The following is a 14,830-nucleotide window of genomic DNA, read 5'->3' as shown; positions in this document are numbered from 1 at the left end:
ATCACTTCAGAAGAGAGCGTTGAGTTTTACAGATATGGATGAAACCAAGTTATGGTGATATCTGTGTTGCCACACTTGTACTACATCTGAATATGTGACAGGTGCATGGACAGGTGGACTAAAAGACAACTTGAATAAAAGCTGGAAACTAAAACTTGTAGGTTCTATAATGAACTGGCATTTGTGCTCTTTGCGTCATTTGTGTAATTTTCTAATCCCTAGGGATTTGAATGTGATATTATGTTTGTCCATTCAAGGTGCATCAGTCACCCGTTTGATTACTGTGGTCCTCTGATTGCATATCTAACTGAAGCAACCTGTGTGTATGTACGGTAAAGTGGTGATACTTCCCCAGATACCTGCTGAAGCTCTAACAGACTGAAACCTTGTAAATTGATATACAGTACGTTACAGCAGTGTGGGAGACAGTGTGCAGTAGTTGATTGGATGGAGAAGAAAAAAAATGAGAAAGATGGGTTTTTGTATGTATTGTTATCCTGTTCATTCCCAAAATAAAACTCTCCCAAGTTTTCAAATGCCACGTTGACAGCACACAGTAATGATAAAATCATAGCTTGTGAGAAATGCACTTCGGTCATTCGAACCACAAGCACACACACAAAATGGTGCTTGTGCTTTTCTTTCAGCTATTGTTAAGCAGCACAAACGGGCTCCTCTCACTCTCCTGTCATATTGCTGCCAATCTCTTTCTATAGCGAACGGTTAGAACTGTGTGTGACATTGCAGTGATTGTGTTTTGAGCAAATGGAGGCATTAGAGGCAAGGTCCACCAGTTTATATTCCACAGCTGACTGAACAACTAGTTCTCTGCGGTCACTTGTCAGGGAGTCGAGACGTAATTGTGGTTTGCACACAATCATGTCAGCCATATTTCACAGCTGAGTGAGTTGATACTGCGGCATAACTGCAGCCACTACTTCACAGCTTTGGCTTATAGCGGCTGAAGACTCGCCCAGTGCTTGGCTACTGGGTACAGGAAACCACCGTGAACAGACTTGTGACCTTTGATGTCTGAGGAGGAAGAGAGAGATAGAGGAAGCACATGAATAAAGTGAGTACAGGAACACTTTGTTATACAGCTACTGTATGTAGTTCATTAAGATTAGCTTTCCATGGGTGTGTATTATCACAATAATCATCTTAATCGCATTAGCCTCTTTCTTCGTGAATACTGCTGACATCAGAAATGGCAGCGGAAAATATCAAACAGCCGACGAATTATAATGCTGCTTGCCTTGGAAGGACATGATACTTCTTACGGCTCAGCGCAGGCGACAACCGTCTGTCCATCCTATTCTCGTGAATGCAATATCCCAGTAACGCCTTGAGGGAATTTCTTCAGAATTGGCAAAAACATTCAGTTGGACTTAAAGCTGAACTGATTCGATTTTTGTGGCCAAGGGTCGGGGTCATGGTGACCTCACAGAACACTGTTTTGGCCATAACTCATGAATTCATACGCAAAGTTTGACACAGTTTAACACAAATGTCTAACTGTGACATCATAATGTTCTGCAAAAACACTTCTGGCTAATATAGATCGAGAGCTGACGTTGATATACTGGTGATTTTAGGTTGTGTTGTTATGTAGCGAAAATCCAACGTCTTTCAAATGTCTCATGTCAACACCGTCTTGGCACATAAAATATCAACATCCTTGTTGTGAGAAAAACCCAGTGTCTTCCAAACTTCACAATGTCAGTTAGTCAACATTGGTATTTGACAATTTTGTATTCCCAACCAAAATTTAACATCTGGAGTTAGACTCTTTAGACTCCAATATCTGTCTGACTTAACATTGTTGTCTGGTGCCTGCTCTGTTACGGGGGATTTAAGGAGGGATGCTCATTGTTGTTCCATGAAATAGAGAGAGTTTTTTCTGTGAGATCTTACTGTATATCCATTTGCTATGGTCAGTGGTCAGTTCAAGTGTTGTATGATGTGCACCCGATACAGTTTTTGATTTTTATAACATAAAATAATTAGAGAAATCATTTTGTATATTGATTAAAAACCATGAGTTATAAAACCCTGTCCTGAGGTAGTTTTCTCTTCTAAGTTAAGAAGGTAAAATAGAGAGGCGAAGACCGGAGAGCATTCGTGTTTGCTGTGTGGATTTAAGTATGTGCACTTGTCTGTCCTCACAAGCTGAAACAGTGTTTGGGAGCATTATACTGTAGTTCCACCTGCCAGTGTTTGATCTCTCAAAGCAGACACTTGTATAAAGGCACATACCACACTAACTACTGCTACACCAGGAAGGCACAAACTATGATTAACCACACTGACTTCCACTGACTTTTTACCATTGAGAGGAGAATATGAAAGCTGAAAACCCTGAGCTGAAGTTTTTATCTGCCATGAATTGATTGTATATTATAAATAAAAAAAGAGCTCCAGAGACTGGTAAAAGTAAAGTAGTCCAGCAAACCTACAAACAACCCTGTCAATGTGTGTATTGGTATCAGAGCAACTCATAAACGTCTCATAAGATGGAATAATGTCCTTTTGTGTCAGAATAAATATCATACGCTGTTTGTAATTTCCTGGCCTGAGGTTTTGTTTCATGTAAAGTTCTCTGACATGTGCATGATGGATTCAAGTATCACATACCATCTCCAGGTTTCAGGAAGACTGAGCCAAAGCACGACTTTATTGTTGTTATTTTAGTTTTTCCTATTTTATTACTATACTTATTACTAAACCAGCAAACTGTCTTTGTATAAACACTCGACGCCACTATGTAGAGTTGCTTATCATTGCCGCGAGTTTTAGAGAGTTTTAAGCAGAAGCATGAAATGCCTGTGACTCATCTTTAAAACGCAGCTCATTAAGAGGCTTTATTTCTTGATTTGTGAAAAGTTGTTCAATAAAACCAAACCACCTATTCAAAAATCGTTTTTTCCCCTAATAGAGAAGCAGTAAAATGGGACGCACACATTTTCTCCATTTCTAAATTCTTCTTCGGTCATTCAAACCAATGCTATTCAACAGTTTTTACTGTGGCGCATCAGTGCAGCACTTCTAATTCAAACTGGTTTCAAACTGTAGCACGGGAAGGAAGGAAAGGCCGTGTTCAACATTTCAGAGGATCTGTTTTCGGTGTATAAAAACGGTCTAAATGCTTCCACTGCTGTCTGTCATCCTGTGTAAATAGGGAGCTGTGACACTCAAGAGACTCTGTTGTTATTACAACTGTATGTGCACATGTAGACCCACAGCTGCCCTGCACATGCAGACATAGTGCACTGAGAGACAACACAAAAACACACACATGCTATGATGTACACATGCATTCACATACAGTATTAGGACACAAAAAAATTCATGCATACTGATTCCAGATCAGCCCCTGTGTTTGCACTTGTCTGTGCATCTTCTGCCTCCCTTCTTCCTTAGAGGCCTGTTATTCCCTGACTTGACCCAGATGGAGAGGCTTTAGTGGGAGATGTAGCCTACTGCCAACTGAGATGGGTCCCGCAGGACCACCTGTCAGGAGCTGCTAAAGGAAAACAGAGAGACAGGAAGGGTGTGTGTGTGTGTGTGTGTGTGTGTGTGTGTGTGCGTGTGTGTCAGACAGACAGACAGAGATGAAAACAAAAGTGCATACGTCTGCGAATGTGTGAGAAGACTGAGTGGAAGGTGGTGTTTTGGGGTGGAGACACAGTCTACAAAGAACAAATCTGCAGGAAACGTTGCATGACTTCAAACAAAAGGAAAGCTCTCAAAAATAGCTTTGGGATGGGATTACCCCCTTTCACATGTTCTCTGTAGGATTTTATGATTTTATGGTTAGATTTTCTTTTCTTCTCTTTCGAAATATTTTTCCAGAGGTGGCAGGGGACCTTCCGCACAAAGCTCCTATTTTACTCAAGTTTCACCAGCAAGCCCACCCAGAATTGTGTGATGGGTGTTTCAGACATTTCCATTTACCCTGCTCCTGTCACATTTTAAATGGTTTTGGAAAAATAAACAGTAACATATGAGAAGAAGATTTATACCAAGAGATAGTAGCACTGCTGTGATGTGACTGTAGGCACAAGGACAAAGGCAGAAACAGAAGCTTTCGTTTTGTTTTGATAAATTTTCCTTGGTCCTCAGCCAAGAAAAAATACTTCCCGTTGCTAGGCAACATCCTTTTGCATCCTTCCAGCATCCTTTGTAAAATCTTTAAGTTCGTTTTGGCTCAGTGTGGATGTTTATCTAAATGTATTCAAGTTTCTCTGACTCCAGCTCCGACTCTGTTGTGTTTCTAGTGACACGAATGTTAAAAGTTCAAATGAAATGTTATGCTGTCATCTGTCTGCAGATCAAAAGAAACTGTTTTATTTGTTTTCTTTGTTGAAATGAAGGGTGTTTAGTGAGAGCTATTGCTATGAATTTGGTTAATTAAGTGTAACAAATAAACCTAGCTCAAACAGTCAGGTCTGTCCTGTGCTTGTTAGCTCTTATAAACAATCTTACATTCACTCAGTGCAGAATCAGCAGTAAATGTTTCATAATTAACCATAAGCAGCAGCTGTTAATGTGAGCTCTGTTAACCTGCTGCAGAGAACTGAAGTGTCTTGCTCAGGGACACTTAAGCAGGGTGGATGTCTGCCAACGTAGAGGCTTCACCCCGAGTACTCCTGTTGAAAAGTGTCTCTCTCTAAAGCCACCTCGCTGCCAGCCTGAATAAAGGCTGTGTGTTATTTCTTTATACACCAGGCAAGCTGAACGAGAAGGACATTAGTGTGTGTGGGTTTTCCCTCTGGTCACAGTTTGCCTGTCACCTCTGGTCAGTTTGCATTAGCACTACCACTCTCCGTCTCCCACTGCTCCTCAGATCACCTCCTCTCTCCTCACACACTGTGCATCCGCCAAGAATAAATTCAAATCAGAGCAAGAGTCAGAACATCTTTGCTCTACAAACCAACCTCACTCTTTAACAGCTGAAGAAGGAAGATGAGAGTGATTAAATGAACCTCTTTGGAGCAGAGATTCCTTCCCAGGGGAGTATACTCACATCACCTCCTCAGCAGTAAAGCTTACAAACAGCGAACACTGCGTCCACAAGGTGCTGGACTGCTGTCTAACTTGATTTATCTTTTCATTGTTCCATCTCATTGTGTATGAGCGTATATGCTGAAGGGAGTATCCGCTTTATTTATTCAAATATTGATATGCTTCACATGGCAGGCATCATACAAGCAACAACCAACTTGGATTGTCTTTAATAGATTCACAGCTGATCAAACCAGTAGTGGAAGGTAACTGAGTCCATTTACACAAATACTTTTACTTTAGTACAATTCATAGGTACTTGAACTTAATTTGAGTATTTTCATTTTATGGTACTTTTCATGTCAGAGGGCAATTCTGTACTTTTTACTTGTCTACATTTACCTGTCAGCTGTAGTCACTAGTTACTTTTCATGTTAAGATTTAAAAGATCCTAGAATGAGGATAGAAACTACAATTGTTACATACAATCAGCTCCACTTCATCCAACTCGGCATTATAATACTGTTTCCATGTAAATGCGTGAATAATTATCCAATAATAGAATATATACCAGTACAAAAGATGCCATTTTGCCTGAAAAGTGGTATATTTACTTTATATTTTTAGTGAATATTGATTAACAGAAAGTGAGACCTTACCTTATGGTGGACTTTTTTTACTGAACGGTACTGCTACTTAAAGTAAAGGATGTAAATGCTTCTGCTGTCGAATCCTACATCTTATGTCTCTCACTCTCTGTCCTTGGCAATGTTTTCTTTCAGCATTACTCAAAAAAGAATTTTATTAAGGGTTAAGTAGATTAAAGAATCAACATAGTCTCGATATTCACTTTGGGGATGTTTTTTTCTACCACATTTATATTCCTTCCTAAATTTTCATTACTTAGTTTTCACAATTTTATTTCACTTTGTCTCGTTCACATTCATTTACTTTGCAAATATCATGAGTCACATTATTACTTATGCGTTTTGCTACTCCGCTTTATACTTACACACTCCAATTTCCATTTGGAATTTGGTATTTTGTATTATAGAGCACATCTCTGAATCTACATTATTAATTATTTTATATTTCTTAGGAATAAGAGTGGGTGTGGGTTTAACTGCACGGTACATGGCATGTTACAACTTAAAACCAACCCCCTAGACCCTCCTACACTCCCTGTGGATTTTCCTCAGACACGCATGGAAAACGGTCTCTCCTAAAAAGTCAGAGTACATGGATGCTCGTCAGTAATTATTGCAAATGGCTGCAGACTCCTGCTACAGAAAGTTATTTATGCCCAGTGTACAATATTGATATAATGATATCACACGGATAAACTAATTTTTTTCAAGCAAGCTATTTTTGGGGTTAATAATTAAAAGCAAGGCTGCCTAATTTCATTCTACTCATACAATGACATTAAAGGAACTGAATTGTGTGTCAATTGGTTCCACACATGAAAAAAACCAAATGATCCACTCTTCTGTTTCGCACATAGACTAAAAGATGTCTCCTTTGAGGCTGTACTCAAAAGCTTTTTGCATCATGCTGTCTCTTTTCTTTGTGTTGATTCCTCTCCCTTGTTCACCACATTGTTTCTCTCAGCACATAAAACCATGCACACACACAGACCTTCAGTAACCATCTTCCATATGCTTTTACTATGCGTAAAATGACAGGAAGTGACAGGTAAGGGAACTGGACAAAGGGATGAGCAGAGTGCGAGAGAGCACAGTTGGCTGGGTGAACAGGAACCTTTTGGCTCGAGATAATGCCTGATGAATGATGTTCTCCCCTAAGGCCCTGAGAAGCAGGAAGTGTGGCTCCATATTAATTAGAATATGAATTAGATAGACTCCCTTATCTGATGGCTCATAGGAGCGAGAGCGGCATGATCCAGGCAGCAGCAGCAGCAGAGGTGCTTCAGTAAATAGTTAGAGCTCAGGTCACGTTGCTCTCTTTCAGTCTACAATAAAAAGTGAAAGAGTGGTTGTATAACACCTTTTTTAGCTAATTGAATCGATTTTTATTTTTTAAAATATAGAATCATTATATTTATAGAGAAAGACACAAATACACAGCAGGAAAAAATGTTGCCTAAGACTTCAATATAAGTACCTGTATCTCAATGCTGTATACCGGCATTTAAATTTGATTAGTTACGTGTCATTGGAAAACTGTCAAAACAACGTGCAAAATACAGGCTGTCTCAGGTGGTCTGTGGCCCTTAATTCATATATAGAAATACTGGAAAGTTTATTTGCATGAAGGGTGAGGAGCAGCACAAGAAATGTCAATGACAGAAAGCAGTGCGTTAATGTAGGCCTCTATCTTACTGGTGCCACAACTGCTGGCATTGATATAATTCTGGCTGATGGTTACTAACACATTTAATCACCCTTCATTAAAATCACTGACCAAGACTAGTGTCTACTGTCATGCTAGCAGCTCTGTGAAGTTGTACTTCACCTAAAGAGGTGCTTTACTCATGACATGCTGACCTGAAGCCGGTTTATTTTTTAGCATGTTCATAATCTCAGTGCTCACACTTGCTAATTTGCACTAAGCACAACTGCCATTAGTTATACAGATATTTAGTCATAAACTACAGTTTTCACCAGTTGATGGTGGAAGAGCAAATGTTGAAGGGAAGAATTCACCCTGAGGGCAACATGAAGCCCTGCATCAAATGTTAATTATGGCAAGCCAATGGTTGTGAAGACTTACCACTCAAAACTACAAAAGTCAACAAGTCAGGGGATTACCAAAATCAGTAAACTTCATCCTCTGGGGACCATGAATGTCTGGGAAATTTCATTGCATATCCATGCAATAGTTATTGATATATTTCAGCCTGAACTAATGTGACGGAGCAGCCGATCAACCAACAGTGCCATGCCTCGAGTCATGCTGCTATGTGGCTAATAAACAGGATAAAAAGAGAGAACATATGAAGAGACAGAACTTCCCCTGGAAAACAGTTTAAGTCAAGAGAGAATTTTTGAAATTTTTTCACTAAAACTGTTTCAATATTTTTTCATGGCATAGCCATAGGTGTGGTGCCATTGTATAACTACTTGGATCTATGTAGCTATAGCTTAGGTTTACTGTGTTTTAGAAATACCATGTTTCAGCACAATCCAATTCTTCAATTTTGTCAGAGGAACAACAGATTATGAACTGAATATACTTCTTAGTTTGTCCCTTTTAAACCACGAGCTGACAGTTTGTTCACAATCACATGTCACAGCCTGTACTGTGCCTTGTGTGTAACAGATTTTAGTGTTTTATATCATATTACTCACATATGGAGACAGCATCTTTGATTTTCATTGATCAACTAAAAGCATGGAACATCTCCTACAAAGTTCATGCAGTACTTCAGTGTGAGTGTCTGCTGGGACCAGGTTCATTATAGTCCTGTCTCATTACAGCAGGCCCCCCACCAAGAACCAAGGGGGGGCAGCAGAGAAGACAGAGCCTCCTTGTTTTAGCCCTTCAGAGGTCAGTGGTTGATTAAAATGTTGAGAAGTGGAGGTTAATCAGCTACTGACCCTCAGGGTGATACTGTCTTTCATGGTTTGTTTTAATCAATACGTTTGAGCACTGGCATAGAGATGAACTCCTCTAGCTCCTTACACAGAGCAGGCTTACTCCCTTTATTGCCTGTCTGACTACCTATCCTCTTCTCATGGGGATGTTTGGAGGCAGAAGCCTATACTTGAAGCGTGAACGCGCATTATTAAAAAGTCAAAAGGTTAAATTCAAAAAGTACTCCAACATGTAAGATGTAGTTTTGCACGATGCGCGCCTGATGTCCAGGCTTCACATCTCATCTGCCAATAAAAGGTGTTGGACTGCAAGTTCCGCATGATGTCTCTAACCACAGGAACTAATCCATCACATCCTGCGGAGATGTGGTCTGACTTGCTGTCAACATGACTGCACATCAAAGCCTATAAAGTCAAGAAGTGAGGTGTGGGTTTTTTGGGGTTTTTTTATCAACTCTCCTCTTGTTGTATATAACTAAAGAAAAAAGAAACCATGTACTGGTGTTCTTACCTTATTACTTTAGATATAATCAGCAGCACAACAACATTATGACTAGTCTACAAGCTGTGATCTCTGTTGTATGGCTGACAAAGGTCACTGTTGAAACATTTCTTAGTGCTGACTGTGACAATATTTGGTGTGACTTTAATATACCCTCAAGAGTCCTGTTTAATGGGAAGTACCTCAACTTACAGAAGCAAGAGGTTCTCAAAATACCACCTCCGTTAATGCAGTTCTTCATATAAATAACACCTTACTGTACTGAGAATATGTACATTTGTATGCTTTGTTCAACTATGATTGTATCATAAGTAAATTTGTTCTTCTGCTCATTGTGCTCTTTGGTAAAACCTCATATACCTCATCAGTATTTTATGGTTTCTGCAAAACGTGTGTGTGTATCTCTATACACATATCTGCACATGTAGGAGTGTTTAAAGTGATGTGTGTGTCTGTGATGAAGCTATTCCCCAGCAGCATTAGGAGTCTGTGGAAGTCGTTACATCTGGTTTAGTGTGATGTCCCCTGGGTTCTGCTGCTGAGAGTTACTATCAACACCTCCACTGTTTATTTGGACCGGCACTGAACTCAGGGTCACTCAACTCCTATCACAACTAATCCCGGTGATGAGGTCCGAACACACACACGCACGCACACACACGCACACACACGCACACACGCACGCACGCACACACACACACACGCACACACACACACCCATATGCACACACCCATATGCACACAAGCATACATAAATATACCCCATGGCCCACAGTTGGACGAGGGAGCAGAAAGGTAGAAAGTGACCTCAGTTAACAGTGGGAACCAATGAGAACCAGCTGTCGCAGCCCTGGAATTGCTTTTTCTTGTGTGTTTATAAAGTCAGTGGGAGGGCTGCCAGGAGAATCACTTTGTGTTCTTTTCTGATTGTAGCTTAACCCCCAGGTTGTGTGTATTTCAGCATATTTTTACATTACTTAAAGCAGAAGAACAATTTACTGGATTTGGAGGCTTCTAATGCCAATATATCATAATGTTTCCCCTTGATGAATAATCATTAATAATCTTTTACTGTCCTTAAAGTGTCTTTTGTTCACAACTGTTTCTGAGCTCTGGAGGGGTCTGAGGATTGATATACAGTATCAGAGGGAAACTGAAGCAGCGGGTTTGTGATCTGCTGAGCAGCAGCAAAAACAAAACAACATTACTTCCATCTCTTGTGGCTCTGGGATAATTGAAAATAAATAGTGTTGTGTCGCAGTACTGCTGCAGACTAAATACTAATTTGTGCTGCAGTCGGAGGACTCTAACACTGTTTACAAATTCTCTTTTTACACAAATCCCCTCTGGTCAAAACGGCCCAATCTGTGGTTAATTTGCCCTGCGGCACCCCAGAGGATTATACCCCAGCTATAGGTCATGATGTCTTTACAAAAAAGGCTTCTTTAAATGTTGCCACACCACATTAGTCTTAACTGCACATTCTGCACCTGATATACATGAAATGTGTTGTCTTTAACTTTAGGTCACACATTCCTAATAAAATATTCAAACATTTCCGCTCAAAATACTGCAGAAATTGTCAGTTGATGATAGATGACATCAAATTTCCATTAAATATCTTTGTTTTCCTAATTGGTTGATTTATATTGCACCAATAGAAAGCCTGTTACTGCTTGCTGCTGCATCAGTCCAGTTTCCTCAGTGAGGTGCTTATCTCTGAATCGTGCCTCTTCAAATAAGCAGAGGTGATAAATGAGCTTGTTATTTGTTCTGGTTGTTGTTGTTGGTGGTGGCAGCAAAGACAGATGGGGAGAGCTTTACAATAGAAAGACGAGAAGCGTTTGAATGGATGTTTAGAGTTTGTGTAATTGCTGAATTGATAGCAGATGCTTTGCTTAGCTTAGCTTAGCTTAGCTTAGTTTAGCACAGAGACTGGAAACAGGAGGCAATAGCTAGCCTGCCTTTGTCCAAAGGTGATAAAATCAATCAAAGCTCCCTAACTGAAACATTAAATCATGTTTGTATCCTGCATTGTTTACATCCACATGTACTAGCCAGGCCTCTTCTTCCACCCTGCCTTTGCTGACACATTGCTGTGTTTCTTGGCACATTATCACCAGCTGTGGATCAGTGGAATAGTGTAAAACCATTGGACATTCATGTGCTTGTGTTCACAAACAAAACAGGTAGCCACTTGTAAAAATATTATTCCATAACGCTACTAGTGGTCAAAAACTCCACAGGGTATCGTTAAGATAATACCCTGGTCAATGCAGCACCTACGCCTCTCCAGCGCAAAACTCACCAGTCTGATCTTTTTTTCTTGGTTCATCCAAAGCACCATCCCTTTTTCTCTGCAGTCTGAAGAACTACTGCAGCTGGATGACAGATAGAAAGAGGCGAAGCTCAAGGCAAATGATTCCCACCTCAGTGACAGTTATAGAGAATTACAGTGATACACCTGAACTCTGGGTCTTATATTGTAATCTATGAGTGTGTGTCATGGAGATGAATGATGATTGTATTGTGGTGTATTATCCTCCACAGTGAGTGCTAAACGATGTGATGATGACATGCAGCGTAAATCTGCCTCGGTACGGCCGAGTGGCGTGTGCGTGGCTTTTTTTGTGTCTGTGTGTAAATGTGTGTGTGTGTGTGTGTGTTTGTGTGTGTGTGTTTTCCTCTTTGGCATGCAGAGGGCAGCACAGCAGTAATTAATGAGTAGCAGCTAAATGGTGCTATGTGATCCTACATGGTAATGAGAAGGCATTGGTGTGGGGCCAAGCGTGACAATCAGCTCAGCAGAGAGAGAGCATGGGGGATACACAGGTGACACCCAGGCCTGGAGAGAACGAATCAAAAGGATTTATTGCGGGACCTCTTGCCATTGTTGTATAAAATTACAATTTGCGCGTTGGATAGTGATTCCAAACCAATAAGTTCGGTGGCACAGGCTTTGTTGTTTCACCTGACACAAATTAAAAACCGTGTATGTATATATATACATATATATATATATATATATACATATATAATCTCTTAAATTGGCGTGATGTTATGGCAGCTTGCTCTGGCAGAAGAGCTTTCATAAAGAGAGATTGCTTCCTCCCCAGTTGAATCTGCAGCTGGTTATTGTCTGAGACACAGCCTTGTATCCGACTGGCTCAGCTGGCAACAAGACAAACCCGGAGAGGTTTCATTAAAAAAAACAACTTATGGCCTGTGTGTCAGGGAAGGAGCTTTTAGTGTCATTGGTTTGTGCATTATAATATCCTCGTTGCGATAGTTATTGTCATGGCATCATTCAACTTAAACGCTCCTGCACTCCCGTGTGAAGTAATGAAGCTGCTCTCTGCTCGTTGTTCACTGCTGCAGAACAGCACTCGGAAAATGTTAACTATTACTGTCACACTCAGTAATCTGTAGTATATGAGCCGGTATGAATGTTGGGACAAAGGTCTGTCTTTCTGTGGATAACCAGTGGTGACAGTATTCCTGCAATACCAAACTCATTTTCACACTGAAGAGGAGTCAGATTTGCCTGTTGTATCCTGCATAAAAAAGAAATAAATCCCAGTTGGCACTTGAAATTAGTTTGAATATTTTAAAATGTAAAGCCACGCTTGCATTAGTGATATTTCATACTGCTTCAGCTTTAATTTATTTATTTTTTTGTACAAATATAAGTTTAAAAAACCAAAACAACTCCTGACTATGAAGGAGTAGAAACCCTGATCATTCTCTAAGGTCCATATCTGCAATAAGTAGATTCCATCTGTCTGGGAGAGAGACTTCAGTCCCGTGCACATAAACGCCGTCAAACATCATTATAGTGGAGAGAAAATCAGTCACACCTGTTATTTACAGCAGCATCTAATTTATAAAATGAAATTCATGTTCTGCCCAGGTGACGGTTTGATCCTGTTTTCATATGCAAATTAGGTTCACTTGACAGAAATGACAGAAATGATACAGTAATGTTGGTAATATGCTGTGTATGTGAAGCTTTGCCATCAGTCAGCATGGTCTGGCTTTTTATGATTACTCTAACGCTCAAAGCTTCATATTGATTTATGTGAACATTTTTATTTATATTACCGGTGATTCTGCAGGTAAGCCTCTCAAAGATAAATAAAGACGTGCAATATTCCCTTTTATTACTTAACTTAAGCTTCCTTAAGTAACTTTAAAGTTGGAAAAATCATCGACTTCCACACTGCTGGACGATACCACGCATAATTGTTCACTCACTGCTCTTTGCTGGTCTGTTTGAATTTTGTTTAATGTTTTGCTATGAAATTGGGTTAAACAACATTGTGCCAATTGTATCATTGTGTCAGTCAGTCAGTCCCATTTTGTGATTCAGTTTGAGGAAACAGCTGAATTTATGTAAAATCTTTCCTGGTAAGTCTAGTTGTGCATAATCCGTTAAAGATGTTGAAGAACATAGGTCATTGAGTAGTGTGGAAGTGAAATCTTCAGGTTTTAGCATTTTTGGGCAGATAGTACATTTGTACACAGTGTTTCTGTAGCTGAGCCGGTCAACTGTTCATAAACACTGATGGTACAAAATAGTGAATGTGTTGTTGATTTTACAGGTCTGTATGTTCCAGTTTATTTCCAAATTTTCTTAAGCAGTTTCCTGTAATCAACCATATCATTTGTTGCTAATTACAGGTTAATTAGAGAGTGATCAGTTACACTTGTAGTTACTTATAAATGCTGAGGTATTATAACCTTGAGAGTTTTATTCAGAGGATAGCAGGTGAGCTAAACATGCAACACGTGACATGTTTTTACAAACAATGATACAATAAATGAAGAATAGTTTCCAATGATAATTGAATAAGTTATAAATGTTCACTGAGGTTTAAATGAAGTAATTTCTTTTATCTGGAAGTCAGTAATGAACTCAACACAACTAATTAGACGACACTAAAATAACAGTCTCAGAAATTTGTCTCTCTTTTTCCTGTAATTAATCTCAAACTACATGTTTCTTCCCAGGAAACTTTTAAGAAATGATAAGGAAATAGCAGATCTGTAAATTAAAGTGTTCTTATTTGTCAGTTTCATAATGTTGTGTATGTGTCTGTCAGGGCCACATCGCCTCATGTGACCTGCAGTTTTGAATATACCAGATCACTGCAGATTTCAGTGCTGTTTCTGGAGGACTTTATTTTTATTCTAATCAACCAGAGGACCAGACAGCTGATATCCCATTCAAATGAAATGCTAATTAATCAAATCTACACATCATCACCATCAATGCACCATGGGACCGCAGAGTCTTGTTCTGTCTGTCCCCACTCATGCATGTCTCTGTCGCTGTCTATCAATGGCTGCCTCATTTATTTAATTTTTTTCATTGTGTTGTTTGCATTTTCCTTCACTCTTTTCTCTTTCTCTGATTTTCCACCTCGCCATCCAAAGACCTGCTCCTCAGGCTCGCCCATCAACCTCTCAATCTTTCAATTTTTCTGCCATGGTGAAAAGCATTTAAACTTTATCGCTCCATCTGTTTATTACATGCCACCTCCAATTCCTGCACTGTTGTCCCTCTCTCCTCCTCTCCATCTGTGTATGTGTGTTCTCAGCAACCTTCATATCTGTCTAACTCCTCCTTAATGTCCTCCACGGACACTATTCCCGGACTTTTTTTCCAACATTTTGTAAAAACAAACTTTAGGCTATTATTGTGATTTTTATTTAAATTGTCCAATTATGAGTTTGTTGAGCTCTGCCGCTGTCATCATGTTCCCAC

The 14,830-nt window shown here is 39.7% G+C and overlaps 1 protein-coding gene across 2 annotated transcripts in view; it reads left to right on the top strand.

Moving 5' to 3' along the window:
* Window positions 1-14,830, top strand: part of fam189a1 (family with sequence similarity 189 member A1) — an 85,312-nt gene that overhangs the window by 52,527 nt on the left and 17,955 nt on the right. The gene's annotated exons all lie outside the window — the stretch shown is intronic.

Source organism: Seriola aureovittata, chromosome 1 (assembly GCF_021018895.1).
Source record: "Seriola aureovittata isolate HTS-2021-v1 ecotype China chromosome 1, ASM2101889v1, whole genome shotgun sequence".
Taxonomy (NCBI): Eukaryota; Metazoa; Chordata; class Actinopteri; order Carangiformes; family Carangidae; genus Seriola; species Seriola aureovittata.
Note: the sequence above shows the minus strand (reverse complement) of the source record. Positions and strands in the feature narration are given on the sequence as shown.